The sequence below is a fragment of the Protomyctophum parallelum genome (assembly GCF_964188405.1).
Source record: "Protomyctophum parallelum genome assembly, chromosome: 17".
Lineage (NCBI taxonomy): Eukaryota > Metazoa > Chordata > Actinopteri > Myctophiformes > Myctophidae > Protomyctophum > Protomyctophum parallelum.
In genome coordinates this window covers 35231658-35254523 of record NC_139719.1, presented here as the reverse complement: position 1 = coordinate 35254523, position 22866 = coordinate 35231658, and the positions used below count along the sequence as shown (strand labels likewise).

The window sequence follows — 22866 nt, the reverse complement described above, 5'->3', positions numbered from 1 at the left end:
TGTTTGATCTGGCTGTACACAGTTTTATTGATGTATCAACCTAATGTATCTTACCACATTGTATGCCAAAAGTGATGGAAAAATCACACTTGTGTGAAGTGAGGGGCGCCCACTGGCTGCCACATGATGTCACTGCTTAAAGAAAATCTGAACAGTCCATAGACTTGGCTGCCACACAACGTCACAAGTGGGGTCCTGTTTTTTTCTGAGGTGTGCTAGCCTCTCCTATATACAGCAAATCGGCAAACCAATCACATAAATTAAGTTGTTCATGAGATGATGTATGATGATGTATAATGATAAGAGCGCCCCTCAGGTGTTCTTTTTCTCTCCTATTAGTGGGTTGAGACTCACCCTGTGGCATGCGGTTATGGTTAGGCTAAGGTGGTGAGCGGTCGGACCAGTGCCACACTACCGGAGGGAAACGAGTACTACCAGTAAGACGCCCTGAGGGCGAGAAGCGACCTAAAGTTGCGTGCACGCATCCGCCTGGGTGACGGCAGACTGCTGGGAGAGCGCTGGTGCTTTGGCATGGGTCAGATCAACACATATGGAGCGTGTCTTGAGTGTACAGGGTTTGATGAGGTCAGATCAACATGGAATGTCAGAACAGGTCCGCTCTAAATATGGTGATCTAATGGTGGCAGCGGGGTCAGCAGTGTCTTTATTGTACAGGGTTTGATGAGGTCAGGTGAGGTCAGATCAACATGGAATGAATTATTTATTGGCCATATATGGAGCGTGTCATAACTGTCACGTGGTGTGACTGACTGACAGGTTTTTCAGGTTTTCATAGTAGACTGCGACCTATGGTCGCAATAAATAAGCGTAGTCCTTTCCCCTGCTGTACCTGCATGTCTCTGTTCAGTCTGAAAGAAAGCATAAAAATAGTTAAAATACCAATAATAAATCTTATTAAAAAAAGAGGTACTCCATATAAATCCTCACTGGTTGAGTGTTCAGGTAATGAGATGCATCAACACATGGCTGTGCTGTGCCTGCTAGGGGTAGACCCTGTAGACCAGACAGGTCTGAGACTGATGAGAGTAATTACTGGGGCAGGCACACTGCTTTATTACAAGGGGATGAGCTGGAGCTCAGGGATTCACTGTGCTCCCTGTACACTGATTAACATAATTCATCTGGCTTTTTAGAGGCTATAGGCTAAAGGGATGAATAAAACCCTTGAATTTATACCTCGTTGCACAACTGTCACTTGCTGAAAATCGAATGACAGATTTTAACCACTTGAGCTTTTGTGTCCTTATTCTGGCCTATTAGGCGAACAATAACATTGAGTGAAAATAGGTGATTTACTGTACAAGCTCACGGCATGTTTTGAGCTGATAGATGGGCTATTTTTGGGTGTACAGATTTGGTGTAGGGGGGGGGGGGGAGAGTTGGTCAAGAGTATAGTAGTCATAGTTTGACACTCAAATTAAACACCATATGATTCAACTGGAATTGTATATATATATATGTTTATCATGATTTTTCGTTACAGGTAATTCAAGAATGATTAACCAGTAATTTACAGATTGGAAGAAATAACAGGAACATACAAACAAACAAAACAAGAGACAAAACATAACCATCAACGAAGAAGACAAACAATAAAATAACATGGCTGATGACTATACCACACTCCGAGGACACAAACAATAATCAATTAATCAATAAACAATTCAAAAAAACATTTCTGATATGGAAAACAAAACATATGTATACATGTGTACCCACTACCCACATAGACACTCATACATATAAACATACATATCAAACATTAATTAGATGACATTACGGGGCAGAACAATATTGAATTCAATCACTTCAGTCCAACATAACAAGCATCTCAATAATGGGTGACCAGATCTTTTGATGTAAGGGTTCCCTTTTTGACAGGGTAAATCTAATTTTCTCCAAATGCAGCTCCTTTAGCCACATGTCAACTGTCGGATGTTTTTCCGACTTCCAGGCCTGAAGGATTAACTTCCTAGCTAGCAGTGTAGCGAGCGAAATGGCCCGTGCCTCATATTTGTTCTGAACCTGATCTGGTTCCACCACTCCGAAGAGTGCAACTAGAGGTGCCGGGAGAAGTTTCTTTTATAATTATGCTTTAGCCAAGTGGAATTGTATTTTATTGCATTGATTATTGGTAATGAAAAAATAAGATTATATATATAGCCATCACTAAATGTGTTGGTGATTATGGGCAATTGTAACATGTATGAAAATTATTCAAATATGTTTTATTGATATTTACAAATGTACAGTCACAATAGACGATCACAATGGCCAAACACAATAGACAATACTACTCGATGCTGAAAAATAGGACAAAGAAGAACCATGCAGACCAATCGTTGGATATTACAAACCAAGAGTGGAAATGCCTTCAGTGCAATGAATTGGCACGTGTACAAAGTAAAATAAATAATCTTAAATCGGTAAGCGGTTTTAAGCCTCAATATCTTGACTAGTTTTTCTATAGAAACAACGCAGATAGACATCTGATGGAGGCAAGCTCTGTATTGTGTAAACCGCTTTGAAAGTTCTAATCTGCTTTTGTCACCCTCATTTTAAAACGTATGCTCCAGGAGAAGTGGCCTCTTTCTCTTGATGCAACAGCCATTTTCCTCCACCAACTCTGGGGCTTGTTTTGTTTCTCTCAAATTTTGCCCACCTTCTGTACGTTTCTCTTCCAATTCAGCCTCCTCCAAGCAAGAGAGTGATATAGATGGATATCAGAACAGGGTGTTTTTCTGCTGTTGGCTGAAAAACAAAACAAAGCCATTGCTTGTAATTCTGGTGATGAAGATTTTCCTAGATCTTGTTTTCTTCTGAAGCACTTTATTGTAAAACTGTTCTTAGGGTGACTTTTCAAAAATGATACCGCATTTGTATTCCACAAGGCACAGGGATTGTTTCACTGAGTATCGATGACCAACCAATTTGAGTTACATGTTGGCTCTTTGGCAGTAATTACTGGTGGGCCTAGAATTGATTCTCACAAACATCTGTACATTTGTCAGACGACAAGGCCTATTCATCACTTGGAATTACCTAGGGACGAAGATTTAATTGAATCCTTCATGTACCCTATTGGCCTGAATATAAGACCAATGGAAATATCCTACTAAACTGGGTCGTATTATGATCGAGGACTAGACTATTTGACATTCAATGTTAGTTTTCCACAAATGAGTCTTGAAAAATGGGAGTAGTCTTACATTTTGGACAATACAGTATTTTGCTTTTAGCATTATGCATTCTCCATAACAGAAACGATCCAATTTAATGTTAAAGGGATAGTTCAGATGTTTTTTAACTTAAGCTGTATGAAATACTTGCCATTAATATAGTGGTTGCAACTGTATTCATTGATTGCCCAGGTCCCGTGGTCGGAGTTCTGCTCTGGTTTTGGTGAAATATTAAGTAGTTCCGGTCATTTTGTGAGGGGCACAGGGGCCACGCATTAAAAGTAAATTAATCCACAAAACTAACGTCATTTGTATTGTTGACCTATTTCTAAAATATTCGTGGAATCTTCGTTCATTTTTGACCCCTCTAAAAGAAAAAATAGTTCCATGTGATAGAGGGGTCAAAGCTTTTACTGCGTGGCCCCAGTGCCCCCCACAAAATGACCGGAACTACTTCATATTTCACCAAAACCAGAGCAGAACTCCCACCACGGGACCTGGGCAATCAATTAATACAGTTGCAAACACTATATTAAAGTATTTCATACCGTTAAAACAAACTGAACTATCCCTTTAAGTGTAACTGGTCTTCACTGAGGAGACATTTCTGAGTTAACTCCCCAGAGACGGTCTTTCTCGATCTTGCTGACAGTAACAGCCATTTCTCATATTTCTTTCCAGTCTGGCAAGAACTATACTGAGTCAGATGAGTCATTCCTCTTCTGAATTGTGATCTTGTGTTATTTCTACCTCAGTGTGTTAAGGTTACTGTAAATCAAGCCACCTGACTTCTTGCCAATCCTTAACTATTCCCGTAGTAGGAATGTAACGATTAGAAGGCATGGGTGAACTTAATAAAATATTGACCGTGTCCCTAAACCTGCTTTGGTAATCAGCTCCATACATTAATAATAGTGTGAATTTACCTTAATGCACTACATTTGAAAAACATGTTAAGCATCATTGCAGAGAACCTCTGCCACCCGTACCACCATCCATCTGAGTTACCTGAAGCTTCCCAGCTCTCATAAACATATATCAGGTGGCTGGATATTGGTGTTACTGGTCAGCTCTGCTTTCCAGAAAAGACAAATGGTCTAATTGATGTTGCTTTTGGCAGAGTAGCCTGCAGCCCTCTGGGGGAGTCGGGGAGAGGAGGAAAGGATGACGGGTGCATGAGGTATCGCTGGTGTGGGAATGAAATGAGATGCTTGGCTCTCTGGACCCCTTCACTGAAATGCCTGCAATAATGGTTCATGCTGCTCTTAACGTAACAGATATTTGTGTGTGTGTGTGTGTGTGTGTGTGTGTGTGTGTGTGTGTGTGTGTGTGTGTGTGTGTGTGTGTGTGTGTGTGTGTGTGTGTGTGTGTGTGTGTGTGTGTGTGTGTGTGTGTGTGTGTGTGTGTGTGTGTGTGTGTGTGTGTGTGTGCGCGCGCGCGTGCGCGCACGCATGTACTTACTGTAAGAACTAATTTCAACTACACTGTGAGTATAAATGTATCCATTTGTAAGAGTCTAACCAGTCCTTTACACTGTACTTGCATAGCAGTAGCACACATGGATGACCTGTTCATTCTTTGATTCTAACTGTAACAATGTTATATAATGACCCAACGGTTACAACCCAGACACACAGCCCATAACATATAAGCTCTAGGGAAATACCCCATTGTTTGGCTACTGGGTTTGACACAGGCTTCTGACAGACCCCCGGTGGCCCCTTTTAAATCCATTTATATGCACATGAGTTATTGTGACAATGAGCAGTCAGCAAGCCCCCATGTTCTGTCTCTGTGTTAAATTGAACTCTGCAAACACAATCCAGCTGCGCGGAAAGCACTCTGTTCATGTTAGTGGCTCCCCCACTCTCCAGATGAAGCTATAAGTAAAAAGGCATCATCATTTCCCCCTTTCTGCCTCTCCATGTTAGCAGGAAGGAGTCAGACCCTCTCCCGGGAGATAGCTCTTACATCAGAATGGCTTGTATGAGTGTAAGAGTAAGAGTGTGTGTGTGTGTGTGTGTGTGTGTGTGTGTGTGTGTGTGTGTGTGTGTGTGTGTGTGTGTGTGTGCGTGTGCGTGTGCATGTGTGCATGTGTGTAATCTCCCGTCACTATTTGAACAAGACAGCACACATTGTGGAAATGAAAATGGAACATGCAACAGAGGTTGAATTTTAAGGGTGACATTAAGTAGATTATAGATATCACAGTATTCTGCACAGCTTCAGAACATGTTAAGGTACACAGCTTTCTGATACTGTGTGCCTCGTGGTGCTTCCAATTCAAATTTACTCACCTTTTTGTATAGTTTCCCACTAGACAGAAGTTGCGGCTAGTAGCTATTAAGTTCACACAGGCTGCATCATTATTACCATCGCTAGCCTATTGTCTGCACCTTTAGGTGGAAACAAATAAAATGTCGGAAAAGGTTTGTGAAATCAGTGGAATCCTGCAGGCCAATTACCTTGCTACTGAATGCTACTCACTCCAGTGATGTCCAGGAGCCACCTGCTCTTCGGTAGTGCATTAGCTGTAGTTTATTGGCCCATGAGAAGTTAAGTCATCTGCCCTTTCACTTATCTCATGCTGGTACTTCCTCAGTGTTTGCCCACAAACGATGGGGAAAGCTAATGAGTTTACCCTGTGCAACTTGTTGTTTCTTACCATTTAGTTTTATGGCTTGTAAAGTAAACTGCTGGAGGGTTGATAATGGAAGGTTCAGGAAATCCTTTGTGGGCAAAGGATGATTGCAATATAAAGGGTATACATGTCAATGCCCTTGAAGATGTCATTATGCAATCAATTGACTTATGACTATTCTTCTTTTTTCAGTAAGGCTTCATTTGACAATTTTGTCCAATAACAACTTGAATTCTCTCTCTCTCTCTCTCTCTCTCACACACACACACACACACACACACGGAATTTATGTCCACATAAACAGAATTACAAGGATGCCTTGGACAATGCCTGCAGTGCAGTCAGACAATAGGAGAACAGCCAGTTAATACAAAGTGCATAGACGGCAGAACATTGTTACATACAGTATAGTTTACTGTTTACTTCCTATAATGGCTGATACTGAACAGTACCTTGCTAACTTCTTGGCCCTCCTTATGGAGAGGCCTGCCATTTGTAAGCCCCTCACAACCAACCTGTGCACATGCCCTAGACTGCCAAAGATGTAAACTAAAAGTTTACATCTGTAGCCTAGCTGTGAGATGATCTGCTCTAGCTGATGATATTTTAGCACTTTGGGTAGAAAGACTTCCTCCAAGCTGTAGTCAAAAGTACCCGCTGACCTTGAGAATGAAAACCTCCCTATAGTTTTCATTTACAACATCAGGGGTGTTAGCTGAAATTATAGAGAACACAGAATCATCATCATCGTGTGTGTGTGTGTGTGTGTGTGTGTGTGTGTGTGTGTGTGTGTGTGTGTGTGTGTGTGTGTGTGTGTGTGTGTGTGTGTGTGTGTGTGTGTGTGTGTGTGTGCGCGTGTGCGTGTGCGTGCATGTGCGTGCATGTGTACACGCACTCAACGCGCGGTGCGGTGCAGTGCAGTGCAGCGCAGATAAAAAATAATGCATTTACACGACGCTTGGTCGTTCCTTATGGCACGAATGGAACCCCATACACACACACACACCGTCAGTTTGAATTATGGAACAATAATTGGTTTGAAATGGTTGAGTCAATCAATGTGTAATGTCACAATCCACTTACTGCTTTTATGACATGGTCATACAATTTAACTGCCCATTTATTGTCAACAAGAGCAGCATCGTTGGAGGTTGTCATCTGTGATTTAAACTGAAATAAGTTGTGTTTTGGACAAGTACATACTGGGAAACCCACAGCACATTTGAAAAAAAGATCCTCTTTATGACGCTATAAAAGGCAAGCACTGCACATTAAAATTCTCCATTTTACTGTGTAGGTGGCCTGACTTCTCTCAGAGAACCGTTAGAAAAGCATACAAATAACTTCATCTTGCACTGGCTTTCAGACTATTGCTTTCATGTATTTGGGCTTTGACAGCATTGATTATAGGCCTACTTTTATTTCGATGGCAAATGTTTTTGCATTTGTTTTTTTGTTGTTGTTGCGATGTACATCAAAACAAGTGTTGTTCACCCATCTTCCAGGTGGGGATGACAGTCCAGTGCTAAGAACAGACAGGGGAGGATAAAGTATTAAAATGATTGTTGCTTGTAATTTTCCAGATATCCTTACTGACCAGAAAATTACTCTGAAATGTTGGCCATCGTTCACACACGCACGCACACACACACACACACACACACGCACGCGCACGCACACAAACACGTACGTACGTACGCACACACGCACGCACGCACACACACACACACACACACACACACACACACACACACACACACACACACACACACACACACACACACACGTACACTCTCACACACACACACACACACACACACACACACACACACACACACACACACACAAACATACACACACGTACATGTGAAAGGTTGGTATCAAATAGCATAAAGGTCTTGTCTGATACAACTGTATACCTGAGATAAGAAGTGACTTTGTCATTGTGATCTAAGCAGTAGAGCACAATGATCTAAGATAAATGGGTGCCACTGCAGGGCTGTAAATGCTGCCGACGGGCCTATGACTAGATACTGGACTGAATCCCAGCACTTCAGAGCTGAATAACACTTGGACTGATGACAGAGGCTGTGTATGCGTGTGTTTCCAGTTGACAGAATAACTCTATTAGGCAGCCGCAGTATGCCATTTGTCAAAGTGCTTTTTTAATGGCAAGAACTTTAAAAGTAACTGGAAAGATTTTGGTTTATTATGAACAATTTATCCATCCCTGAAGCACATTGAGGCTTTATCACCTCAACCACCTATTTTATACTCTCTTATACATAAAAATCTGCTATGTTTTAGATATTCTGTAGATAGTTTTTCATTGAGTTGTTTCTGTGTTGCTGGCGACCTCTTCATCATCACCTTGTGAATAATGCATGCAGAAGCCATGAGTCTGCTTTGGGTCAAAGGTGTAGCAGACTGTGATTAGTGGAGATATATACTATCCTTAGCAGTTGAAAGCGAATGTGTCTGTTCATTAATTAGAGAATAGATAAGAGTCAATATTACTCTATGGACGGCCTCTGATTGCAACAGTCTGTCACTGCCTACACTAATTAATTTGCCTGCATGGTGTGTGGCTCAGACATGAGACAAATTATCACAGTGTGACACAAAGTGTGAGACAAACATTGCTCATGGTGATATAGCCTACATCATGGTGCGACATGTTTATACTGGATTATTTAAATCCCTAATTCTTCTAGTGGCATTGATGCTTATTGAAATCAGGGCTAGCTCAGGGAGCTGTGACTATTAATATCTTACATTAAGCTACAGATAATATTCTGAAAATATATCTATGTTGTATTTTGTTCAATCAATTGTTTGATGATAATACAGTTCCAATAGCTGTTGGGCTATATTTCTATTTCAAACCAGAACCCTTCTAAGTGGCTTTGTCATTCCATTAGACAGTGTTGGTATATGGTTTCTGTTGAGAGGACCATTTCAAGCCAGAATGTCAACTTCCCATAAGTCCCATTACCCTGTTTTGGGAAATGATCATGCTTTATTTCCATGTATAGCCTATATACTTATATATGAGAGCTATATTAAGTAAGAGTAGATGACATCATCAGTGTTGACCTGAGAAGCTGGGAAGCTACATAACCATATAGAAGGAAACTTGATACGTTTTTGATATTGTATCTACATACGATCAGACATTAGGTATGAGTCTCCTTTGTATTGAATGGTCTGTTGAGTTGGATCAAAAGGCACATAAAAGAGCTCTAAAGGTTTACGGAGCTAATGTTCAAGTCTAGACTCAAGAATTGTCTTGTCTGAACACCTATAACTAAGATACCGCTTGTCCTCTTAAAACATAATGGGCTAAATGTATTGCTAGGCTGTTAACTTTAAAGACGCTTGTAACGCATCGTGCCCGGGCGCTGTCCGTGGTGCTGAACGGTGAATACGTGTGGAGCTGGCTGAATTCCTGCATGGACTTTCTGTACCACACAGAGACAGTCATGAGTCATAGCTTATCATGGCTACAATATGGCTATGTGGATAGAATATTACCTGTCACCGCCGAACAATACATTGAAACGTGCCTGATTTAACTTTAACTTTTATAAATTTCTTTACAGCTTTCATAAATCAATAGCCTATATGTTCTAAAGAGCTTGCGGCTGGTCAGAATAACAGGATTTAATGGGTCTAATGTCAGATCAGGCTGGCTACTAAATGGGCTAAACTTCATTCGTGAATATCGGGTTTATGCTAAACCAGGAATATTCAAGGCAATATAATGGACAGGACAGCTAGTCCATTATAATAGTAATAGTGTTCATCGATGTCTTTACACAGCAGCTGGAGGTGACATCATTGACCCTTAACAGATAAATACTGGGGGTGTGGTTATGTGTCACATTGTCATCATAGGCCTATCAGGTATCCATCCCACACAATATAAAGATTGGAAATGAGCAGAGAAGAGAGAAACACACACTTGTACTGTGGTCACTGCAACAGGAGCCTGCAACAGGAAAGTAAGTTGCCCTTTTTAATTTTTGCAACTTCTGATAATTTCATAGGCCTGTGCGAGTTAGGGTAAATAATTTACAGATGTATTTTACCTAGAATAAATCTTAAAAAAGTATCTAAAATCAATCATTGATTTAGCCATAGCCTACACCTATACAAGACAACGAGGAACTCTTGACTTTGATAGATGTTTCAAAAGTTTAGTTACACAAGTTTAGAGTTATGACAGTCACACAACTGCTTTTCTTCATGGCAGCTTTTGTTTGTCGCTACTATATACCAGAATAACCAGATGTCCATCATGTTGAGACCGTGGATGTGTCTTGTGGCGCTCGTCGTTTGCCTGCTGGTGTGTTTGAGCAGCGTCGCGGATGCATACCCGCCGAGACCGGTGAGTCCCGGGGGCAACGCGTCACCAGATGATTGGGACAAATATAACACCGCCATGAGACATTATGTCAACCTCATCACTAGACAAAGGTGAGTGGGCGTTCAGCATTTTCTTTACTCTTTAGCTATAGTCTGTCTCAAGAAGAATTTAAATTATTTGGAAATTGGAAATAAAAGTCCAACCCAGGTCCGTATAGCCATTGAGAAGCTTAACTTTTCTGATGTTAAAATATATCTGGGGCTCTCTCCAGCCTCTGCTTCCCAAGGAAACCATAATGGGTCAGATGAGTTCACTTCAATTATTTTGACAGACCAGGCCCTGGAACTCAGTAGAGGACTCAGAGTCTGGCTTTCTTCAACTGAGGGATAAAGTTCAGACCAGATAGCAGCCTCTATTACCTATAATGGTATAGGCTACCCCAGAGACCTAAACAGGGTAGACCTAATAGAATGCTGTCTCATGGTACAAACCAGGACCTCTGTTGTCCTGGCTATAGCCAGGTCATTACCCTAATCATTACTTGCGCAAGCAGAGCGCGCAAGTAATGTTTTCGCCCGGTCTCTTCCGCCGTGACAGCTGTCCCGCCATTCGATGTTTATGCAGAAAAACATCAAATCTGTGCCTGTTTTGCTGGGACCAAATTACCACAAATGACCATATTTCTTACGTCATCATTTAGAGCTAGTCATACGTATACTATATACATAATCAGTAAAAATAAAATAGCAAATTGTGCCTGATCTGCTGGGACCAGAGTACGTGGTGTGTATGTGTATGACTAGCTCTAAATGATGACGTAAGAAATATGGTCATTTGTGGTCGTTTGGTCCCAGCAAACCAGGCACAGATTTGCTGTTTTCTTGCATAAACATCAAATGGCGGGACAGCTGTCACAGTTTTTGGCGCAAAGTAACCACAGTATACCGCTAATCAACTTACAACTACACACTTTATACAGTATAGAGTATAGAGTATATATGTGTATGTATATAGTATATGCCTATATACTATATATATATACTATATATATTTCTTACGTCATCATTTAGAGCTAGTCATACGTATACTATATACATAATCAGTAAAAATAAAATAGCAAATTGTGCCTGATCTGCTGGGACCAGAGTACGTGGTGTGTATATGTATGACTAGCTCTTCACCCAAACTTATATAGATAGAAACTTGAATCATACTTAATAATACTAGGTGTTTATATGCATAAAGTAGGTAGGTAGCAAATAGTTACATCTAAAAATTATACATTTCAAACGTTCCTTCACATAGATACTGAGATTTGACAGTTTACAGCGGTCGAAAGGACTTGCGCGCTCTGCTTGCGCACTAGTTGGCCATTTATGGCCTACTAGTGTGCAACAAGCAAGTATGCACTCGACAGAGTGCAGTTCTAGTTTCCTCTTCGTTGTTCTTGTACAATATAATAGCTACCACAGTTCTCCCCTCTAACAGTATAAGACATGCTGCAAAATACAAAATCTTGTTTTTTTGTTAACACACGTCACACACACGCGCGCGCACGCACTCACGCACGCACACGCACACACATGCACGCACAGCCGCATAGCATGGCATGCAATCATTTTGATCCCAGCTGTGTGTGAATCTGGGAAGCCAACGTACAGTATTGTGACTATTGTCACCTTGCCAAGGTGTAGCCATAGAACTGTGACTGCACCTGCACGCTCACTTTTAGTTTGACACTATATTTAAATATTTGTATACAGCCTTCCTTTGCTATAGGTTGAAATGTCTCTATTTCCACTGAATTATTCTTGGGGATTTAATTTTATTATTTAACTAGGCTACTGACATGGGATTTGCAACTTGTTATTTTGTTGCACCTGCAGTGAAAATAAAGTATTTTAATTTAATTCACAGTGGATATTTACTGAAAATATCAGCTAACAAACCCTAAGTACACTTGTGATGATATAATGAACATAATGGTTCATATGTGAAATTGTCTGTGAGTGTGTGAATATTAAGATTTAAGATGGCTGGTAATCCAGTCTGGCAGTGTGCCGTGGGGTCGACTCCCGATCCTGACGGCCTTTACTGCATGTCACCCCCCCCCCCCCATCTCTCTCCCCATTTCCTGTCAGCCTTACTGTCTATCCCTCCATAAAAATATAAAATAAAGGCGAAAGCCACAAAAAAAACCCATAAGATTTGAGATGGACCTGTAGTATTCTATTTCCCAAACATAATGCCACCAAAGACCTCCCACATTAAAACATATGTGGATGTACTCAGGAAAGACGCAGGAGTGCAAAGCACCAACGAGCTGGCCAGATGTATGGAGAACCGGGGATGACTGGAAGCTCGTCTGAGGACGAGGACTAGAGAGAGAGAGAGAAAGAGAGAGAGTGACAAAAATACTGGTGGAGAATGTACGGTTGTCTTGAGTGTGTATAAGTGACAGCTATACAGGATGTGTCATTGTGCTGTTTGGATCTTTTTTAGGTATGGGAAGAGAGCCTCCCCTGAGCAGGCTGTGGCCCAGCTCCTGTTTGGAGCCGACACTGATGCTGCAGAACTACGGTGAGAGAAGAGTAGATGAGCAGACCAATGTGCCTGATTTGTAACCCTGCAAGCGTGCATTGTTGATGTGTTGTTGTGGCTATTGTCTTCTTATTTGTTTCTGAATTATTGTACTTCCTCATCACTTTCACCATCTTCATCTTCCTCTCAAATGTTTGGGTCATGAACATGTATAGTGACAAGTTGTTTTTCTATAGTTCTGCTTGGTCATCATGGCTCCTCAACAAATCAGCCAGTGTTTTTCTCAGTTGTTCACCACTGCCATTGTGACATATGAACTGGCAACACTGTGTGTCAAATATTTTCTTTTAATGGAGCGCCTGGTTCATTTTCTTGCAGCTCAGAGTACAGTGCTCAGGCCGCTGACTGGTGAAGAGTGAAGCTGTCTACCCCTTACCCAAGTTACCCCTCTGTTGCATCACTGGGCCAGATGTCAACAAACACCTATGCTATATCAATAGCCTGCACTGAACAGTGTGGCCCCCTCCATATGTAATGTTTCAATGTGCATGCAAACCCCTCTCGTCTGCCTAATTGTCTGTCTAATTTTTTAATTGTAAATAATTTGTAATACATTTGAATCTCTTTAAAATAAATAATTGAACATACAAATATATTGCGGCAGTCGTGGTTTTTGGTTTTCCCTCAAACATGGATTTGCTCAAGTGGGCAGTGGGCACTAGATGGCAGTATATCACCAGGAAGCGGCTGTTTTCAAGTTTGTTTCTCGAGTCGTGTGTGTGGTATTGGTAGACTACAGTACTACACTACACGGATGTGGTGTGAGCGAGGTTGGTGGCTGTAACTTCAGACAGACCTGACAAATACGACAGAGGTGACTATCTTTTATTAAACAGCCTATGGTGGGAGGGGAAACGAGCCTGCACACACGCGCCTAATTTATTGCGCATTGATGGGCTTGTTTCCAATTGTGTGCTTGTTATTTTAGAGAGCTCTGATAAAAGATAGTAGTTTGTGGGGGTTGCTGCTGGCGTTAGTGTTGTCAAAGTGTCCGCATCGATTAAGCAAAACCCTCGACTCGACCAGAGAAGACCAAGCACTGCCACAGCACAGACAACCCTTTATTTACAGCAACGGTTACGGCGTCTTCTTATTGCTGCTTGTGGATTCGAAGAAAGGACTGGATAAAGGTGACAGAACAGGTGAGCTCTCAGACCTTTTTCGGGTTTCAAGAAGAAAACGTAAATATTTTCATTCAGAGCCTTTTAAAAAGAGTCGCGTGGCGCGCGTCACCAAGTGGCCTTGGAGGACGTGAATATAGCAATTAAAACCAGATCTCTCCAACAGATGAACTGCTATCGCTCTAATAAGACAATAAACCTACTTAATGGCCTACCTCGTCGTATATGTATTCTCTCCCTCGGGCATTACGGTAATCACAGATCACACACATTCGGTCTCATGTCCAGTAGCTTATCAGAGAGACAAATTGCCTCAGCCATACGTTTCTCTTAACTTATTGCTTTTTTAATGCATGCCGCTCAAAACAATGTACCGGTACTGCTATGACTTCGAGTTCGTTCACATTTTAATTGTCTTTAGGCTACCATGGTTTCCGTTGTAGGCTACACTGATCAATGGTCATACAATAAACAAATGAGCTGATGGAAAATTGGAAATAACCCTCATTCATGTAACTCTGTCCATCATCTCATTGTTGTAAATTAATTTGGAGAAGAACCGTGTTGATGCTGATGTTTGGATGGACAGTCACAGCTATCAGTGATGCTCATGGATGTTGCACCTGTGCCTGCCTTGCCTGGTCATTGCGCATGCCCAGACACAGACAGAAATGTGCAGATATGATATCTACAAAAGGCATGGACAAGTTGAAGGACAGGTGTCCCAATCCCATCCACATTATGGCATTTTAGAGTTTTAATATATCTTATACAGAAGAGATATTCATAGCAAGTGTATTTGACAAACGGCTGCACCACATTTTGGGCTGAGTGAAGATACAAATACAGTGTCAACTACTTTCAAGCAAACATAGGCAATGATTGAAACTAATGTATTTTTACAATACAATACAAACCGGGGCGCCTGATGGAGGGGAAAGGAACTAGTTGGATTAACGTGTTTGTGCTATTGCCATTGACAATTCATTGGGCGTTTAAGCTAAATTACTTGAGTGACGTATAAGTCGGGACTTGATCACCCCGGCTGGGTCACCTGGGTGAGGGGTATGATGTTGCGAGACCCGAAACCCTGATGACCTTGGGATACATCACTGAGGATACGTCCCAGGTGCATCCATGTGATGTTTTATCGTTTTTATGATGCACCTTTAACATAGTAAAATACAAGTTACAATGATAAATAGGTACCACAGCTAATATCGATTCATGACAAATAAATAAAATAGAGAAAACAAAGTTCATGTACAGCTTCACTTCAAAGTTCATGTACAGCTTCACTTGAAGCTACAATACAAATGAAAGATAACCAATAGATTTCTATACCGTGGCAGTTAGCACCGCTCAAAGAATTTAGTTGGCACAACATATTTTCAGATGGTCCTTGACATGAAAAAGTTTGAGAACCACTTGAGCACCAGATTAGAATGTCTGTATCCAAGTGTTGGGTTTCAATATTACATATTAAGTAGAAGCACATCAGTAGTTCTTTTGAAGCACACTCCGAAGAGTTACTTTAAATGTGAAATCCTGAGCTGCATAACCATGAATACATATTTACAGCCAATCCCTTTTCAATTCAGTGATGCTCCTGGCGACAATCTTGTATTCATAAGAAAGCTCTCTCAAATATTGCCTTTTGGGGGGCACGGTGGCACAGTTGGTAGTGCTGTCGCCTCACAGCTAGAAGGTCCTGGGTTCGATTCCCGCTCGGGGCGCTGTGGGTGCTGGCTGCGTGTTTCCTCCTCCGCGTCATCAGTGCCCATACCCGAAGGCGGGGTTGGCGAAAGGGCCTTTCTGTGTGGAGTTTGCATGTTCTCCCCGTGTCCCCTAGGGTAGGTACCCTCACAAAAACATGCAGTAATCCTGGTCTCTAAACTGCCTCCCCCTGGCCAGCCGGGACGCCTGATGGAGGGGAAAGGAACTGGTTGGAATAACGTGTTCCTTCCACGCGCTACGTCCAACCAGGGAAACTCCCCCTTGTCAGGTGTAAAGGAGCAACTTGGACACTCAAGCATGAAGGAAGCATGAGTTAAGTCCGTTGCTCTCCCCAGGTTGGCGGAGGATGTGTAGAGCCCAGGATCACATTAGATGATTGACACAGGGGTGAAATCGTGGGATAAAAAAAAAATTGCCTTTTGAATTAAATGAGGTTCAAAGAAAACTTGAATGGAATATATCCACCCGCTTGTAACGGCATAACTGAAGGCTGCTCACAATACAGGTACTTTCCTTAAGTACATGTACAAGAAAAGATTACTGACAGTTACAAGATTAATTAGGTACTCTCCACTCCAGTTTATCAAGAACACCTTTTTAAACAAACGTTTATGCCTAGTTTCCTGGTATTGAGTTGTCGAGCACAGTAGAGAGAATGGCCCATTTGAGATGTCCTTAAAAATCCTTAAAATAGCTTTGTATCTGTTTACCATTCAACCATTGCTGGTAAACAGCAATGGTAATTTTCAGTTCATTGATGTCACACAAACTATTTGTGCTGTTTTCAAAATGAGTTCCTGAACAGTTTTTCTTTTCTTTCTTTTCAAAATCTTTTTATTCAAGTTTTTGTGACAAACCCAGGGGCAAGTATTTAACAGACATATCAAAATATGAAAATAAAAATTAAACTCACCCCTATCCCACCCACCCCCCACCCACAATCCCAAGGATAGTCGGAAAGACGTGTCTTTCTTTAATAATGACTATAAACTGACAGAATATTGGAAAGCGTCCAAAACATATTTAGTTTGTTTTTGTTTTATGCCCATGAGGATGTTTTTGTTACACCAGAATACAAGCTGAAAGAGGCAATTAATGGAAGGCCCTTAACAAGCATACTGTACTGTATGCTACTATATTTACACTTCTGTTGAGCTTCATGGAACCGTCTGTGACTACACAGTAAACTTTTCAGGATTTAACTTTGAAAGTGTCTTTCAGAGTTATTAATAATACTCCCCAGTTTCACCGTGTAGTAGTACAATGGGAACTAGAAAAAGTGCCCTTCCGGGCACAGGTCTCCACCAGGTTATCCACAGATCCGTGCAGTTAGAGGTAAAAACACTTTTCGGCCAGTTATAGCGCCACCTTGAGGCTGAGTTGAAATTGTTCATGTGGCATTTCGTCCTCGGCCTAGTGGGAATGTGGGTGCACAATTTCACGGAAATCACGCGATGTGTTCATGATTTGCAGCATTTTGTTTGAAACTGAGCACTCCTGTGAACTTTGGAAGCCAATCTTAACCAATCAGGATGGAGTCTGATAAATCTGAAAGACCCGTTTCGTTGAATGGCTCTAGAGAGACTGTGTACCAATTTGCGTGATGTTTGGACAAAATCTGTAGGTGTACTGTGCAAAAACTTGTTTTGCAGAAAGCGGCCTCCTGGTGGCGCTATAACAGGCCGTTCTGGAAAGTTTGGGGCAGAGGTTCATGGTTGGCATCCAGGGAGTGTGTGTGCAAAATATGGCATGGAAAAACTTGTTTTGCACAAAGCGGCCTCCTGGTGGCGCTATAACAGGCCGTTCTGGAAAGTTTGGGGCAGAGGTTCATGGTTGGCATCCAGGGAGTGTGTGTGCCAAATATGGCATCGACCGGGTTAACGGTGGCCGAGATTAGCTGTTCACGGACACACGGACACACGGACACACGGACACACGGACGGACACACGGACGGACGGAGTGCAAAACATACTCTCCCCACATGCCTTCGGCCTGGTGGAGACAATTAGGGAATGTGTATTAGTTGAACCCATTTTTACCTCGGATCAGACTCTAAAAATGTCTTCTAAATCCTGACAGTTTTCTGAAAAAGCTATGTTTCTATGTCTGTCGTTCTTCGATCTTTCAAAAATAGCAGACCTACAAGCTTGTAGCGCGCCACTCGGTGGCACGCTATGAGCTAAAGCATAACATAATGCTAATACCAAAAGGGGTTAACCACTTAAATCCTGTGTATGTCATTCCCAGTCGTTCCTCAGGTGTCACTGTCTACTGTATATACTAGGCCCCCTCCTTTTTTGCATGTACACCAAATCTCTTGGCAGAATATCACTGATCTCAAAGATCACAACACTGCCCTGTGTTGCAATGCCACATGTTATGAGCTTGTGCCTTGTAGATCTGCTATTTTCACCAAATGTTCGCCCCAGAACGGGGCTGGGCTGTGAATATATTGTTCTACTTTCATGGTATATTATAGTTAAAATGTTGAATGTAGCAACTTGTGAAATAGCCCTGAGGTACACCATTGAATAAACCATCACCATATACTGTATATTATATTAGCTAACCATAAATGTTATGATATCCAGGGCAGAGTCTTGTTTATTTTCTTATCACAGTACTTTTAAGCACTTAGCAGATCCCTCCTAAAAGCCTCAACTTCATATTCCTTTATAGATGAGAGCTTAGAATATTCAACTGGTAAATTTCCATATCAAATCCCAATTTAGATAGGTTAAAGGATTAATTTAATTTAAGCCTTCTTGGTGTCTGTTTTAGTACTGGGAACTGTAGCTCCTTTCGACAGCTGTGGGAATTGGCTGAGAGATCAGTGGGAAATGTTTACGTTTACCTTGACAGAAAAAATGCGTAAGTACTCCTTTCAGGGTTTAAGAATGGGGCTTGAAGTATTTAAACTTTGAAATGATCACATCCTCGGAGACCAACTTAAATTTCATAAGGCTTGATAAGTTATGTGATTAAAAAAAAAAAAAGTAGCGTAAATTGGATTTATGTAGAGAGGTTGTTCTCAACCTTGTTTGAGCTCTCAATTCATTGTGCATAAAGTGAAGTATTTAAAACATTTTGTTTTCTTTTTAATCTTGATGATTATGGCATACAGCTCATGAAAATCTAAAAATCCTATCTCAATGAGTTAGAATATTTTACGAGACCAGTAAAAAAAAGATTTTTTAAACGAGAAATGTCGACATCTGAAAAGTATGTACTGTATGAGGTCAATACTTGGTCTGGGCTACTTTTGAACAAATTATTTCATCAGCCTGTGGCACTGTTGAGGTGTTATGGAAGCCCAGGCTTTGATAACAGCCGTGAATTAATTTGTATTGTTCAGTCTTATGTCTCACACCTTCCTCTTGACAATACAACCTAGATTCTCTGTGGGGTTCAGGTCAGGCCAGTTGGCAGTTCAGTTAAGCACAGTAACACCATGGTCAGTACACCAGTTACTAGTAGTTTTGGCTCTGTGGGCAGGTGCCAAATCGAGCTGGAAAGGAAAATTAGCATATCCACCATGAAGCTTGTCAACATATTGAAGCACAATGTACGAAAAGATGGCTGTGTTGAAACCATTACGTTTTCACTGTCAGTGGATCAACACCATAGCAGATAATGGCCATCACTGTGTTTTGTCATGTCCAGAGTCTCAACACACGCTGCTGGAAAAGGAAGACCAGTATCAACATAAAGCTTGTGTATGCATTTCTTTTACATGTTAAAACATTTCCCCATGGACCAAGTAGTGGTCGGTGCGGTGGATCACTGTTTGAGGAACCACTGGGTAAAACAGTAAAACACACTTCATATCACACTGCTACTAATAATGCTTTGATTAGCAGCTGGTCCCAAATCAAAAGGAAACACAATAAATAAATAAACTGTCCCTGCCTGACCCGGGATTCAGCGCCAACCCTTATCAACAAGAGGCCAGAGGGGATTATGGGTCTTTGATCTGAGATGTTATTATTAAGATGGTATCAGCTGACCATAACAGCGTGACATCACTCAGTTCTACTGTCATTGCTTCATAATGGGTACGGTATATGTATTCAATGGTTGAGAGGAAAGTCAGACTCTTGTTGTGCTCTACAAAATATTGTTGTCCCCCGGGCTGAGTAATTACGACTAAAACAGGAAATCAGCAGTTTTTGCTAGAGAGAAAAAGATGCTCTGAGGTTGGGTCCCCTGCTGTTTCAACTGAGCGTTGACATACAGATTCAGTGGTGGCGGTGTTCCCCCACCTCGCCCTCCACACCCATACAGCTCCAGTGTCCTCCTTCAAAAACACTATACCGGTGCCCTTTGGGGACCACGCAAGTCGGGAACGATGCAAGTTGGGAATGCAATGCATGCTCCAACCCGGTTAAATAATACCTGTTGTGCATGTTGTGAGAGTACTCGCTGTACCGGCATATCAGTACACCCCTGGGTCATCATGTTGTGAGTACTCTCTGTACCGTCCGACAGCATACAGCACTGCACTACCCCTGGGTCATCAACCACACACACACACACACACACACACACACACACACACACACACACACACACACACACACACACACACACACACACACGTTTGAGGTCAATGGAACCTGAGTTATACCCAGGCTGGGACAGAGAGAGAGACACACACACACACACACACACACACACACAGACACAGATATTTTGTACATATATAGATAGATAACCTCAGTTCCCACTTCGTCACACACCTGCTATGTAATCTGCTTACACTCTGGTCCACACGACACACATGAGCGACCATTACCATGGCAACCGCTCAAGCTTCCATGCACCGCAGTGCAATTTTAACAATTCGTGATTTCCTACTGAGTGAGTGCTGGATTGGCATGGTGATATTCTGGCCTTCTGTGCCCGGTAGCTTCTCTTTAGACTTTAGAGCAGTTTGGTTGACATTGAAACAGTGGCTAGACTGGCTACATTTCTCCCTCTGCCTGTTCCCTTTGAAAGTATGAGAAGGGAAGCTGGGACTTTTAGTGATTTACAGGCAGTGTGCTGCTGATTGTGAACAGTCTCCCTCAGTGCCTTGCAGCTCTTTCAATGAGTCCGACTCTGATTGCCTCGTCCCAGTGGTGTGTGCGATCAGCACAAACTAATTACAGCCCCCGTGGGGACTAACACTGATAAATTGTTTTATTTATTGTACGTTTTATCAGTAGAATTCAACAGCAAACTTCGACCGAAGATGTGAATGCTTAGATCAGTCAAAAGAAGTGCTTGGTCTCCAATCATATGTCAGAGACAACCCTATGAATGTTTTCATTCCAACCAAACGGTGCCAGTATATTTATTGCATTAAATGGAATAATATACACTGCTCTCACTGCAACACCGGAGCGCGCAACATGTCTGTACCACTCTTCATCGATGTCAATCCGTGTCCGTTGTGAACTTGTGAAGGGTCCAAGTAACATAGTGCACAATGACATGAATGCCTTAAAAACACAATAAAACGATCTTTAACCACTTATTATAAACCCTATATTTCTTGTACATCAATAGAGAAAATACTAATCTGTAAGTGTGAGCTTGAAGATCGGCTATTTTCATGGAATGTTCACCTATTTTCGCTGAATTGTTTGCCTATTATATGACATGCCCAGAACATGGACCAGCTCATTGGGCAGTGGCCTTGTGGTTAGAGTGTCCGCCCTGAGACTGGGATGCTTGGGAAGGCTTACATAGAACAGGGACATTTAGGGTTCATGTGGTTAATCAGACTGATCAACTTTAAACAAATTGTCGAGTGGTTCAATGCCATGAACCACTCTGCTGTTGCTCTCTGTAGTTAATTGGGGTTTAATGGGTCTCCAAGGTTTTAGTAAACGGGTTAATTATTTACAATTTGGCCTTTTAAAGCAGAATTAATATGAAGGTTCCATTGTACCATTCAGGCCTGAGCTCACCTGCGTCAGGGAAAGAGGTTGTAAATGTTATTTTCCACGCTCATTATACTGTGAGTTAGCAACACCTCATGTGTATAAATATGCATGAGGCAAGAAATAGTTTACTTTAGCTTGTTCACCAACTGATCGTAACCACTTAAGACTTATAAACCTGTCGTATGATGAATAGTGAAATTAAGGATCTAAAAGTTGCAGCTTGTAGATCTCTTACATTTTCTATATTGGATAACTAGAGCGGTGCCCATTGGGCACTGCCATATTTGGAACGATGCAAGTTGGTCTGTATCCCTTTTATGCCCATATATGGAGTCTATTTGTCAGGCATGCCCAAATATGGAGTCCATGCAGATGTCAGAACCATCATTGTGATGTCAGAACAGGCCAACTCCATGGGGTCTAGGGGTGATCCGGTGTGATCAATTTGCTAATTGCTAATTGTCCAGAGCTGATTCTGATAGTAATTTCCCCCATCATCCAAAAGACCTCTGAGACTGATAACTGGATAGCCTTCATGTGCTGTACATGGCTGTTGCATTTGCAATGAATAACATTAAAGGACCATGTCAGTAGTACATGTTATTGCCTAGTCACAGCGTTGGCCATATATTACACATGAATGTAGACCATTTGCCTATTAATTGCTTTAGTTTTAGGTCACATTCACACAAGAGAGCTTTGCTGCGATTAAAACGAATCCTGCTGCGCATTTTCAGAAAGTGCACTTCGTTTGACAGGTGTGAAGGCTCAATCGAATCCTAATGCGTATCAAAGAACCGCATTTTACTCCGAGCAAAAACGGGGGTTTCGCTTCGCTTCCAATCGCACTTGATTACGATTCGGTGCAGGTGTGAATGCAATCCGCAGTAAATAAAGGAAATGAAGCAAACAATGTGGCGGGTGAGGAGCTGGACACAGTTGGAGACGGAGAAGGCATATTTTACGCAGTACAAAGATGTCCCGTTACCGTGGATAGACGTGGTCGAATGAGGAGACTGAAGCCCTGATCGAAATGAGGACGAGTACATTAATCAATTGCTTAAGAAAACACATAAAAACACTGCAGTGTATTATAGCTTACAGAATATTCTGTCTGTCTGTCTGTCTGTCTGTGCGTGCCGTAAACATGGAGTGCTGTCACTGTTTGGGGACTGGGGAGTAGGGACTTTCATCTCGATAACATTTTGCGCTGCTGTCTGTTATATCAGCGCTGTGCCTCCATGCCCAAAAGAACAGTGCGTGGCT

General features: G+C 41.8%; 1 protein-coding gene across 1 annotated transcript in view; it reads left to right on the top strand.

The window, feature by feature from the left end:
* Window positions 1-13661: 13661 nt before the first annotated feature.
* Window positions 13662-22866, top strand: part of mpp2b (MAGUK p55 scaffold protein 2b) — a gene marked incomplete at its 3' end in the record, with an annotated part of 70933 nt that continues 61728 nt past the window's right edge. The window contains 1 exon segment of the mRNA XM_083788028.1: window positions 13662-13953.